Consider the following 12,885-nt stretch of genomic DNA (forward strand, 5'->3'; position numbering starts at 1 on the left):
TCAGACTAAAAAGAAAATAATAAAAAAATCCAATCACAAAATGCATGTACAAATCCACAGAGGCATATTTCCTTTGCATGGCCACCAAAACAAAGACTCCCTCTGAATAATCAATAGTAAACCCCAGGAGCATGAAATTCAAAGGACCAGAAGTTGCCAGGATCACCTACTCAGTGTATTTGTACAGTGGGAAGCCAGATAGCAATTACTATCCTACAACTACAGGAGTAAAGCAACTGTTTACATGTACATCTTGTCAGTTCGATATATTGGTTCCTGACTCTTGTCAAGTATGAATGGGAACATTCCCATCGAAGTTCCTCTTTTTTTTACATAATATACTGATTTACATGTTACCATTGCATCGGCCAGTGCAACATCCAGGTGCCAGTGAATATCCAATGGGCACAGATTTAAGCAAATAAAGCACCTTGTAGACAGCTCTAATAAGCACCATCCCATTGCATGCCTGGAAATTCTTTCAAACTCATTAAGCAGTCAGCAAATAAGACACATTTGTCTCCCATTAAAGAGTAAATTGGAAATACTGAAAGGAAACCTATGCATGGCTGTGATTTGTCAGAGAGTGTATTAGCAGGAGCAGCCACAGTATGTTTAGCAGTTGGGTATGAGTTAAATCAGGAACCAGAGCGAGAGGAACTATTTTAAATTGCCTCTATTAATACTCTGAAAGCACATTTAAAACCATCAGCAGTCAGAGCCATCTTTGACTCTTCCAGGAGGAAGCTGCCATTTGTTGCAGAGCTGCTGCTGCTTTAATTTGACACTCAATATGTGTTTTCCCCACAGTATTAGATATCTTGGTCTCCATCCAGGACGCTTTTGGAAAGGAACTGATCCCTGTAGTTCCTATGCAACGATGGGATTTACTACTTAGGTCGATGCGTATCTTCGGTGAGTCAAATAAACATAAGGAGCATTAATTAGGGCTGCTTGCTGAATTTAGATTGCATTCACACAACCTGATACGGCGGCTGGTGGGGCCAGGCTGGTTCAACCAAGGTCTCACTGGGTGAGACAGGCACCAACCGGGGCCTGGATCAGCTGTGGGATGAAAAATAACCAGCCCTGCTGATCTCCTGCACAGGCTCTAGGTTGACTTTGGGAAACTCCTCAGAGTTTATTTGAATTTAAGGAATTAAGGCATAAAACCCCAATCTTTTCTGGATGAAGAGAGGTTTGAGATTATCTAGGGGCATGTCAGCAGGAGAGTGTTTCTATGATATTAAAACTGATGTTTCAACACATGACAGTAGTCAGATACATATGTGATAAGTGAGTTATAAAAATGCATCTTTAAAATATTTTAAAATCAGGTTTTCATCTAGGAAGGTTGGAAGAGGGGTCTAGGAGTGGTTTTGATTTCTGTTCTCAGCCCTGCAGTAACTGTGGTCCCTATTGACAGAGGCAATGCTCTCTGGAGCTGTTTGTCTCCAGGTGCCCTGAAATAAAACACCCTGGTTCAAAAATCACAACGGCTTTCCCTTCCCTCAGCTTCTGAGTGCCAAGTGTTTGCAATCTCAGACAGGAAAAGTTTTGAGGAGGGACATGCTGGGATTAAGACACTTCCCAAAAAGAGCACTTGGCCAGTACAGCCAGCATGTATCAATGCAATTGCAAGCATTTGCAAATTATTTAACATCTTGTACTGAGAAGGAAAACTACTTGGTGAGACCAAGTCAAGTCTTAGCAGAATCACTCTAATAAACTGGGCAGAGAAAGCCTTTGGTGTCCTACCTGGAGGGTTGCAATCAGCTTTCTTTGGTGTCTTGCCTGGACTGGGGCTGTGATCAGCAATTTATCTGCTTTTCTGTATTTTTTTTTTAATTGCTCCCTTACCAGTGTTTCCAAGGGCCACCCCTGCTGAGGTTGCATGAAAGGGGCCTTAGGCATTTCAGCTGCTGCTGGGCATGGCTGGGATTTCAGTGTGGAGGCTGCATTGCTGAGATCATGGAGGGAACAGGTAAGGCTCCAATCCCTTTATGTCTTTAGGAAGTCAAACATGGGTGAACCTCTCTTGCTCCAACATCCCCCTTCTACAGGACACACCAGGACCTGCATGGCAAACTGAACACATACAAAGCTTCCAGTATTTCTGTTTGAGTTATCCTTACTGTGGGGCAGTGGTTGCTTTTGCTTTCTGTGTCAGATGATTTTGCCAGAGGAGATACATATTTTGAAGTTTTAAACATTTTTTATTACAGCTTTACTTTTGCCAGTGTCATGTTAACTCACTGCAGATTTTACAGAGGTGGCTTTGGGAAGTGTTGGTTCCTGTGTCAGCACGAAGGAGGAACAGAGGAAGGCAGACCTGCATCCTTTTAACAGTGGATCTGCACAAGCAAATGCTCATTCCTCCTGCAGAAGAAAACCAAGTAAGTCTTTAGCTGATGCTGAGGTATCCAGCAGACTTGAAAACTAGAGGGAAAATTACTGTGGCTTTCACTCAATGATAGGGGGCAGAGACATTTCTGTAACACCTTGTTCTCCTCTCCGTGGGTGTTCCCTTGTCCTTTGCTGGTGCACATGGACATGGGATTGAGGCCTACCACTTCCCATCCTTTTCTATCACAGCATGTCAGCAACATGGGACACGGATGTTGCTGATTTCATCTGGCATATCCCTCATAGAGGTTCATAGAAACATTAAGGTTGAAAAAGACTTTAAGATCATCAAGTCCAACTGTTAACCCAGCTGTGTTCACCACTAAACCTAAGCATCCCTAAGTGCCACATCCACACACCTTTTGAACACTTCCAGGGATGGTGATTTCACCACTCCTTGGGCAACCTATTCTAATGCCTTACCACCCTTTCAGTGAAGAAAATTTTCCTAATATTCAATCTAAACTTCCCCTGGTGAAACTTGAGGCCATTTGCTTTAGTCCTGTCACTTGTTACCTGGGAGAAGAGACTGACCCCCCACCTCACTATAAGCTCTTTTCAGGTAGTTGTAGAGAATGATAAGTTCCTGATGAGTCTCCTTTTCTCCAGGCCTAAAACCCCTCAGCCACTCCTCACAAGACTTGTGTTTCAGACCCTTCCCCATCTCTGTTGCCCTTCTCTGAACATGCTCCAGCACCTCAATGTCCTTCTTGCAGAGAGGGGCCCAAAACTGAACACAGGATTTGGGGTGTAGTTTCACCAGTGCCAAGTAATAATGGAAGGACTGGGAATAACTTAAATGCTGTGTTGTGAATAAAGCCTTGCCATTTGAGTGAGGTCCCACATCTTGACAGGTTTTCTCAGCGCAGCCAGAGGTGAGGAGCTGCCCTCATGGGCAGAAAGCAACTAAGCCAGGGGACACTGCTCACGTTAAAAGATCCACCTCTACTCACTGTGGATAGCCAGAGGGTAGGGTAAGAATAGGAGAGTCCCAGAAGAATAATTTTAAAAAGGAGAATGAGGTCACATTACTGAGGATGAGATCAAGGAATAAAATAAGCATGTAGGGCAGAAAGGTTGCCGTGCTAAATGAATTACAACCACTGAGGAGTGTTAGGAAACAAGGAGAAAGGTGCTATAAATACAGTAAAGTAAGAGAAAGACAGCAGCAGGCATAAGCCCATTACCTAATGACGAACAGGCGCAGCACAGATGACCTAGTGAAGGCCAATATATTTAATGTCTTTTTCCTTCAGTTTTCTCCAGAAAAAAAAAAAGCGCTTCATTGTGATGAAAAGCTGGCAAGACACAAGACAGCAAAGGAAAATAACAGGCAGGATACACTGTGATTAAACTGAATATATTCACCAGAGGGTACAAAAGGAAGAGACAAGTGAGAAGTGGTGTTCCTCAGGGGTTGGTATTGGGACTGGTGCTGTTTAACATCTCTGTTGGTGACATGAACAGGGGGGTTGATGCACCCTCAGCAAGTTTTACCAATGACACCCAGCTGTGTGGTGGGGTTGACATGCTGGAGGGATGAGATGCCATCCAGAGGGACCTGGGCAGGCTTGAGAGCTGAGCTCATGCAAACTTCATAAAGTTCAACAAGGCCAAGTGCAAGGTCCTGCACCTGGATTGGGGCAATTACAAACAAAAATACAAATGGGGCAGAGAATGGATTGAGAACAACCCTGGAGAGAAGGAGTTGGGGGTGTCAGTGGATGCAACCAGTGGGATTTGCAGAACAGCAAATGTTGTCCCACTGATCTTGTATTTGTCTGTGAGAGGGTTAGTGGCTCTGAGAGGTAGGTAATGCAGCTGTACATCTCAGTGTGTACAGGTCTGGATGTAGTATGGCTTTTGAGTCTATGCCAGTACTGAGAAATGCTTGGCTGAAGTAGATCTAGGCAGGAATCGAGGGCACCTGAGCTTATCCAGTGGCTCTGTCACAGCTTCTCACTCGGCTTTGTATAAACACAACAACCATATTGCTCTTTGTCAGAAAAGTGGAATAATTATCACCCCATATTATATGGGGGAAACAATGAGATTTTGTCTGTTTTGATGGTAAACAGTTTGGGTCTGCAAACAGGACCATCACAGGATATTTGGATGCCCCCAAGTGCGATTGATAGGGACGGGAGTCCCCTCATGCAAGTTACTGGAAGCGTTCACATGAAGGACCTTGTTGTGGGATGCTCCCAGCCTGCTCCTGTGAGCTGTATGGGGGAGGAGAGGGTTAGAGTTCATCAGTTCATCATTGCCTTTATGCAATGTTTTCAGTGTTTTGAAACACTGAAAAAGTAAAAGAAGTTTGGAAGTCGTGGGTGACTTGGTGCAAGGATTTTGCTGGTAAGTTTGGGTAAGATGAAAGAAGGGAGAGGGAGGCCTGTCAAGGCCTTTGATGACAAAGGAAAAGGAAGTGTTTTTCAGTATTCCTGCTTCCTAGTACCTCTTCCATCAGTACCTGTCGATCCCACCACTAGCCTTCTATTTGCAGGTTAAAAAAAGTTCAAAACCGTTCTCGGATTTTCATTCCAAAGGCTGAGTATTGTTCAGGGATTATGCAAGGGGAGATACACATCACAGAAGGACAAGAATCTGCACATCCAATCCCAGGTAGGATTAAAGTGTACATGACACCCTGTGCACGTGACAGCATGTATGAGTTTCACGTGTTGCAAAAGCTTTGGTGTATGATCAGAACCTGATGTATTCAGCCTATGGGCTGGTGTTGCTCTTCTATTTATGTGGTCTAGGGAAAGGAAAAGAGAGAGGCAAGCCTTCAGGGGCAGTGACCCTTTCTTTATTCAAACCTGAACAGAAGGAGGGTCTTTACTTCCAAGAACTCATTTTTTCTTTCTTGTTATCACACAGTGAGGACTCTGAAAGAATAGGTCCTTGGAGCTAACAAGGTTGATCATCAAGGAAACTTCTGTGCTTTCTGAATCCTAGGGTTGTGGAAAAGATTTAGTGCTTTTCTGAGCCAAACTTTGGAAGCATAAGTTATGAAATCACAATTTAAAGGCTGATTTTAAAACTGGCTCTGCACAGACATTTTCTGCTCTTCCACTAAACAACACAGCATGGACCTCTGTATGCCTTCATCTCCTGAAGTGCCAAATAATGCCCACTATTTCCCATATGATTGCAGCAGATGCCTTCCATCAGTCAATAGTGGGCCCAAGGTTAATGTTTAACATTGAAGGGGGGTAGAAATACAATGGCACTAAATTATGGTCATTATAATGATAGGTTAAAAGCAGTGTTGCTGCAGAGAGGTCCTGCTGGGAATTCTCTGCTTGGGGGGTGTTAAGTAGAACAGCCTGCCAGAAAGATCAGCAAGAAGAAATATAAATAACTGCACACAGGAGAACAGGATTTGCTTCAGAGGAAAAAGCAGTGTGAGGGTAGAGCTGGGCTTTGGATAATGTTAGTATGATGCTCTTATGCCACTTGAGTTTTACACATGTAACATGGTGGTGAGAGCAAGTAAAAAACTGTTGGGAGATCTGCTGGTCCCTGCTTTGCCATCTCTGGGTAAGGTAGCTATGCTGTGGCACTGACAGACTTTGTCCTGTCTTGAAAAGGTAGAGAATGGTGCTAAAAACCAGATAAAAATACTCATGTGACACTGTGTTCTAGTTATCAAATTCAGCTCTTCCAAAGTTTCTTTGCACAGTAGCTGCTTTCATGGTGCTCTTGAACATGTTTACCAAAAAAAGTGACTCCAGCATGGCAGAGTTATCTGTCTGGATACCAATGGAAAAGCTCCTAGGAGCCAAAATAAACTTGAAAAGACTGTAGTTGAGAATGGATTTAAATTAATTTTCTTGATTTCAGTGTTTCTGTTCCCAGCCTAATTACTTACTGCCTAGGTGTACCACTGCTATGTGAATAACATAGCTGGGCTTTTTGTGTATCTGAAAACATCAACCTGATCATCTACCACCTTGTACTCAGCTACAGGAATGGAAATCACAAAGGAAGCAGGTCCATGGTCTCTGTCTGGAGCAACGGTGCTGTCAAATGTGAGAGATAGTGTGTGCAAAATGCTTAATGTAGTTGCAGATGTCGTTGTAGACCCAGGAAATATGTCACTGACGTCCCTGGGGAGCCAACTGCATAAAACTGATGTGAGAAGAAAATAAGTTCTGTCAGTCTCGCTGGTTGTACTTATTATTAGTTTCAATTTTTAAAGTGTGACCTGTGCTAAGATCTTGACTCCTGATGGTCCCACTGGAAGAAACAAGATGAAGTTGGTTGACATCAGGCTATTGCATTGTCCATCCATAGCAGTGGCCAATACACCACCACCACTACACTACCAAGTGTAGTGCCAAGCTGTGCCCAAACCGTGTAGCACATTGGCACATCAGGGAGGGTTCTGGGACACCAGGCACACTCTGGTGTGAGCCACACTTGGTAGTGGCCCCCTGTCCCAGGGTTGGTGTGCCCCAGATACTCTCTTCCTCTTCTGCTGGGCCATATTTCACAAGTCTCATCAGTCTCATCTTTGCCCTTACATTTGGTGTCTTTATCTCTGTCCATGGAGAGAAAGGATGGACATGACCTCAGATAGGAGCCATCTCCCCACTGATGACCTGTGACCACTGACCCCAACTGAGTTTCTCATACTTCTGGGCCTTCTGAGCAGCACAGCTCCTCCCACTGCTGCTCACATAGCAACAGAGCAAAGCATAGGGTCTGCAGGGGCTGTCAGCGCTGTGTGTAGATTGATACTAATGACTTCAGATGGGCACTGAGCAGCAGATTTGGGGGAGGCTGCAATGGCACACACCTCCTCAGAGAGGTCAGTGGTACGCGGGGCTTGACCCCACATTCCTCGTGCATCCCTGACCCCTGCTGCAGTCAATCAGACCTATTCTGTGGCACCATTAACTTAGAAGATTTATGTGCTTCAGGCAGTGGGAGGAGAAGTTGATTTCGTTTCCAGCATAGCTTTTTGCTTTCCTACCCACATTCACGTTAATGATAACAGACGTGAATTCAGCTCAAGTAGCCAGGGAAACAGCTCAAGCCTGACTCTGCTCCCAAGCAGATGTGAACCACTGGCTTATTATCTAAATAAGTTGTTGACAACTAAAGATCTAATCGGGGGGGGGGGGGGGGCAATTGATTTTGGATAACATTTTAAAACTGCAGACTCAGCTCAACAATTTATAGCCCCAGTGGTGGTTTATTGCTTTGGCAGAGTTAAGTGGATTGAGTGGCCATAAATTTCCACTGGTTTCTTGTTACTGTGATCCATGTTCAATGCTGTTATTGACCTTGATCTATCATTTTATGAGAATAAAAGTTTTCTTTTTTAAAAAAGAGCCCCTGCAGCACTGGATGTTATAGAGAAAGGTGTTCCGTCGCACCTACTTGCAGTTTAGCTTCAGGGAATGCTGGTTCTCTTCACACCTGGCCGGTTTTTGGGTAATGCTGAATTGTTACTCAGTTTATTGAGCTGGGCATGTTATGCAGTTTATTGAGCTTCATTCCTCCTGCATCAGAAGCAGGAGAGGTTTAGCACTGGATGAGCATGAGCCTGCACTTTTAATCCAGGAATTATTTGGGGAGAGTTGATTCTGCTGCCTGAAAGACATGAAACAAGGGTGTGAGCGTGAGAACCAACTGTCATGTGAGAGGTGCAGCAAGAGTCATTCCAGGGCAGCCTGTAGTTTAAATCACCCTTTCCTGAACCTGGATTATCCAAAGGCAGCCCTTCTTTCAGTTGACTTCCAATTAGGTCCTTTATTCTAGACAAGGTGGGATTTTCGGCACCATTAAAAGGATCTAAAGGAGAAAACCTCCCTGGTGAAAGACAAGCCACCCAACTTTGATGCCTGAGCTCTTCCCTTTTGCAAAATAAGGATGATAAACCCCAGCTGCTTCAACATGTTGCGAGGATTAATGGATTAAACAGGTCTGATCCTGTATGAATTGGAGGTTGCCTTTTGCCAAGTGTGTTGGACATGGCAACTCTGCTTGGTGGTAAATATCCAGTCATTAATTCTTAATTACTATTCTGAATAGTGAGGTCCTTCTAAATTTCTCCCAGGATTCACCCTACAGCCCCTGGGACTGGGTACATAAAGGGAACCAGAACAATTGTAGTCCTTTCTTTCTGCCATGTGAACAGTTGGCACTTCAAACCTTCTGTTGTGTGAATCATCTTCACCACTCTGCACCAGCTCTAAGATCTTGGGCAAAGGACATTGTTGTGTCCACACTTTCAGAACACCTCCTGGGGAGGTGGCTGGGTCCTTCCTCAGTGCCTCCCGAAAAAACAAAATAGTTGTCTGCCCAGAACAACCCACGTGAGTCCCAGCAGGGTGCAGGCAGGGAGGAAGGGCAGGTGGATCAGCCCAAGGCAGCGAGGACACGGGTCACACACAGAGTGTGAAACTTCACACCCCCAAACCACAAGAAACAACACAAGGAGAAACAGGGTGGGCTATGAATGAACTGAATCAGTCAACATGATCTTCAGCTGTGGTGAGTGAAGAATTGTGAAATCTGTGCCTCTGTGCAATATCTTTCACTAGAGCAAGGGATTATCCAGAGACACACCAAATAGTCACCACAACAATAAATCATATCAGGTGGAAAATGGCAGGCCAACTATTTTTGGGATGGCTCATATAACTTCCTTAATAATGACTTTTTAAATAACTTTCTTAATAACTAAGTTTTGGTGTATTTTAATTTTAAAGTGCTTGGCATCATTGAGGCAGGATGCATTGGATTAACAATCATACAACTCAAGTGCAAAAGCAAAGTGTCTGCTAAAGTAAGTAAAAACTTAGTTTTGAGGTTTATTGGAAAAAGAGCCAAGACTACAGGATCTAAGGAAATAGTGCTGCAAAACTGGTTTAGTGTGGAGAGTGCCTGAGAAGAAACAATAAAATCAATGAGGCTTTACAGAGATCTTGGCAAATCTTGTATTCTTTTAAAATGCACTTTTCTGGGGAAAAGAGAGAACATATATACAATAATGGGTCCTTTTCTGTTTTGGATATAAAGTGTAATTCTAATCATCCTTATATTTAGAAAGGTATGGGAGAACTGGTACAAAGAAAGACAAAAAGGATAGAGAAGAATGGAGCAACTTTCATGTGTAGGCTGTGACCCATCAGCTTAGGAGTGAGGTGGCTGAAGGCAGTACAATGAAGACACATAAAATCCTGAGCAGTGTGGAGAAGGTGAATACAACCCAAAAAGTCAAGGGCATGCAGTCAAACTATCAGGTTTAAAAATAAATTATACCAAAGCACTAATTTTTCACCCAGTGGAATTGTGGAAATCATTGCTGGGGATGATGTGGAGGCCAAAATTATAAATGAGTCCAAAGAAGCATTTTCAAGGAGGAAGAGTCCAAGCACAGATATTAAACACAATGTTCTCCCAGCTTGGTAAATCCCTGAATGACTTCACTTTGGGAGGGTGCATCATGGAAATACTTGACCTACATGTGTCATGTTTACTTTCCCTAAGGCACTGATAGGGCTAGGTGGGGCATTGCCCTGACTTGAGGTGGTCTCTTTTGATATTATTCCACTTTTTTCCCATGTCTGTGTAGAATGAATAATTGTATGTATTTTAATCTAAAATTATAATGTCCTGATTTTAACTACCTTAGACTAGCTTCTGCTTTACCCAGACATTCAGGACTGATTTCACACCTTAAGCAGAAGCAGGGCTCCCATACCTCATTAGCAGTGCCCTTCTTTGCCTTCTAAAACGACATGCAAAATTAAGATCTCTGCTCCATTATACCCTCTAGAAATATGACCAAATTTCTTCTCTGAAAGAACTCTGTATGACTGTCAGTGCATCTCTGAGTCACAGCCTATAGTTATCCAGGGGATTTTCAGATATGCTGCTCCATTCTGCTACTTTTTCTCCTTGGGTTTTTAGGTCAGGGAGCTCAACTCTGAACACATGCCTACCTCTTTTGTTGAAGATCTGAAACCTTTAATGAGTAGGCCAGATCTTCATCTTGTGCAACTGGCAGAGTTCCACTGCCTGCAGGAAAGCTACAGAGCTTTATAAAGTATTTCCAAGTACCTTTGCATCCACCTCAACCATTTCCTATGTGCAAATGTAGCCAACATCTGTTGCAGAACTGATATTAAACAGCTTCAGGTTAGCATATTTACCAGTGAAAACCTTCTTTTTCATGGTGGAAGCAGGTATCCTTCAAAATTATTTTCTTCTTCTGCCAGTTATCTTAAACCTCTGGGGTGAGGGATGGCTTTTCTTCAGTTGTTTCAGACATTTGCTCTCTGACCTTTTGAAGTTATGCTCCTTCTTTATCTTCCTCTATGTTATATTCTCTTGGAACCGGTTCTGATATCTAAGGCACTTGCAAAGTTTTTTCTTTCAACTAACCTTTACTGACAAAGTCTAGGTAGAGTGTTGAAATCGAGCCTCTTTGAAGCTAAGGATTTAGCAAGGTTCAAGTAGGAATTGGACATTTTATATTGATAGCAAGTGCAGAGAGAACTATAACTCTAAAGCTAACAAAACTACAGGCTTGGAAATATTATCAGCCCTCATTCTTCAGGGTTTAAGTGTTTCAGTATAAAGATTTAGGATGAAATTGTCCTGGCAGGCAGATTATCCCACAGCTGCACAAATTTTCTCTAAAGCATCTGATTCTGGCTTACATGTTAAAAAATGTCTTGCATGGATGTGCATTAGGTCTGATCCAGGGTGTCCCTGTTGACTACTAACCGATCCACTATTTTAAGCCCCACTGTAGGAGCTTGTGGAAAACCACACTTGGACTTTCTTACAATCTGAGACAGACCTCTCTTTTTAAGGAATTGCTTCAAGATTTTGTAGTTAGGATTTTTTTTTTTTAGTCTTTTAAGGCTACTAAAATTCTGCTAGAACAGACACCAGGAAATTTATTATGATCTCAGTAAAAAACCCTTTCCTACCTGGAGCTATAATAGACTTTGTTCATCTTTTGTAAAAGCCAGTACAAACTGGTCTGAGATAGTTAAAACTGAGATCCAAACACTAGATACTGCTAACTTAAAATGTATAGAATAACTGACAATATGAAAGAAAGATCAAAAAATATTTTTTATGTTACGAAACCTACTTTATATCTAGTTCTGTCTTTAAGATGCTCACCCTTATTTTCTCACATTTCAGATGAACTGAAGATTAACAAAAGGTATTGTAAAGTCTCTATCACTGCAGATTTAGCAGAACAGCTCAGAGAGACAGCCAGCCATTGGGACAGACAGCCAGGCCTAGGCAGATGGACTATTTGGTTTCCACTCATAGGACTTTCAATCCTTGGAAAAAGTGGTTCCATTGCTTCCGAGGAAAAACAATGTCAAATAGAGGTACATTCCTTAAATATATTTATTTATATGTATTACAAAATGTTTAATAAATAAAGAAGTATCATGGCAATGGGAGTGAATGACTTGTATTTCTAATATTTTCCTTAGTGCCTCTGTAATTTATGGGGAAATCAGTCCAAATGTCTGTGCCATACCTCCCTGGTCATCATGTGAGTGACTCCATTGAAGTTTCAGTCTTCATGGCTTTGTATGGAGATGTTTGTTGTGTGAAGGACTCACTGCCAAGACATCTAGCACATGCTGACATGGTTGTTCAGGACTTTTATCTTAGTAATAAATTCTCTGTTTCTTTGCTAAAGCACTGAAATTGCCAACAGTAATTCAGAGACTATCCTGGTACAGGAAGAATTTATTGGGCAGGGAAGGAAAGTGAGGAAGATAGCAACAAACACACATCTAAGAGCTCATAAAAAGAGTTATCTTTACAGGATTTCTCTTTAAAATCCCATTCCACTATACTGTGCTTACTTTCCTGCTGTAGAAGTATTGTTTACTCCCCACACACAGAAATCTCCCCTATGGCTTGACTTCTCAACAAGCTTTGCTCAGGTTGCTCTCATACTTTTCCTACACTAGTAACAGCAGCTGCTGCAAGTTTTATTTGATTGTAGTTACATGCTTGGAGGCAGATCCTAAATTGGCAAAGCCTTGGTACCCATCAGGAAGCTCCTGTGGTGCCCATGGTTGACCTCCGAGCACTGTCATGTCTCCATCCCTTGCTGAGACCACGCTGTGCTTTGTACACATATAGTATGGTTTTAAGGTTCATATGGAAAGGCAATGAAAAAGTGTACCTAAAACATAGATGTCCCAGGGTAAATTGTGGTTTTGCCACAATGGAACAGCCCATGAGCTCCGTCCTGAATTTGGAGATGTCTCTTCTGAAGCTCTTCTGCTTCCATAAACGACTTCCTTTTCCAGGAATGAGCATTTTCTAGTGAAAATGATTTCACTGAGAAATTTACAGGGGAGCATTTCTTCCCCTACTTTCTTTAAAAACTTGGAGAGAATTTTTTTTTAATGTAGGTAAGAATTCATATTTACATGGCCATCATCACCAGGTCATTTGCATTTTGGGCTATGT

General features: G+C 42.6%; 1 long non-coding RNA gene across 1 annotated transcript in view; it reads left to right on the forward strand.

Moving 5' to 3' along the window:
- The first annotated feature begins 2,065 nt into the window (after window positions 1-2,065).
- LOC127476147 (uncharacterized) overlaps window positions 2,066-12,885 on the forward strand; it is a 48,111-nt gene continuing 37,291 nt past the window's right edge. Inside the window, exons 1-2 of the long non-coding RNA XR_007906483.1 lie at window positions 2,066-2,396; window positions 4,910-5,028. This is a non-coding gene — a long non-coding RNA (uncharacterized LOC127476147). The remainder of the gene's footprint in view (window positions 2,397-4,909; window positions 5,029-12,885) is intronic.

The sequence above is a fragment of the Manacus candei genome, unplaced genomic scaffold, assembly GCF_025592945.1.
Source record: "Manacus candei isolate 608988 ecotype Guabito, Panama unplaced genomic scaffold, ASM2559294v1 h1tg000048l, whole genome shotgun sequence".
NCBI classification, from domain to species: Eukaryota; Metazoa; Chordata; class Aves; order Passeriformes; family Pipridae; genus Manacus; species Manacus candei.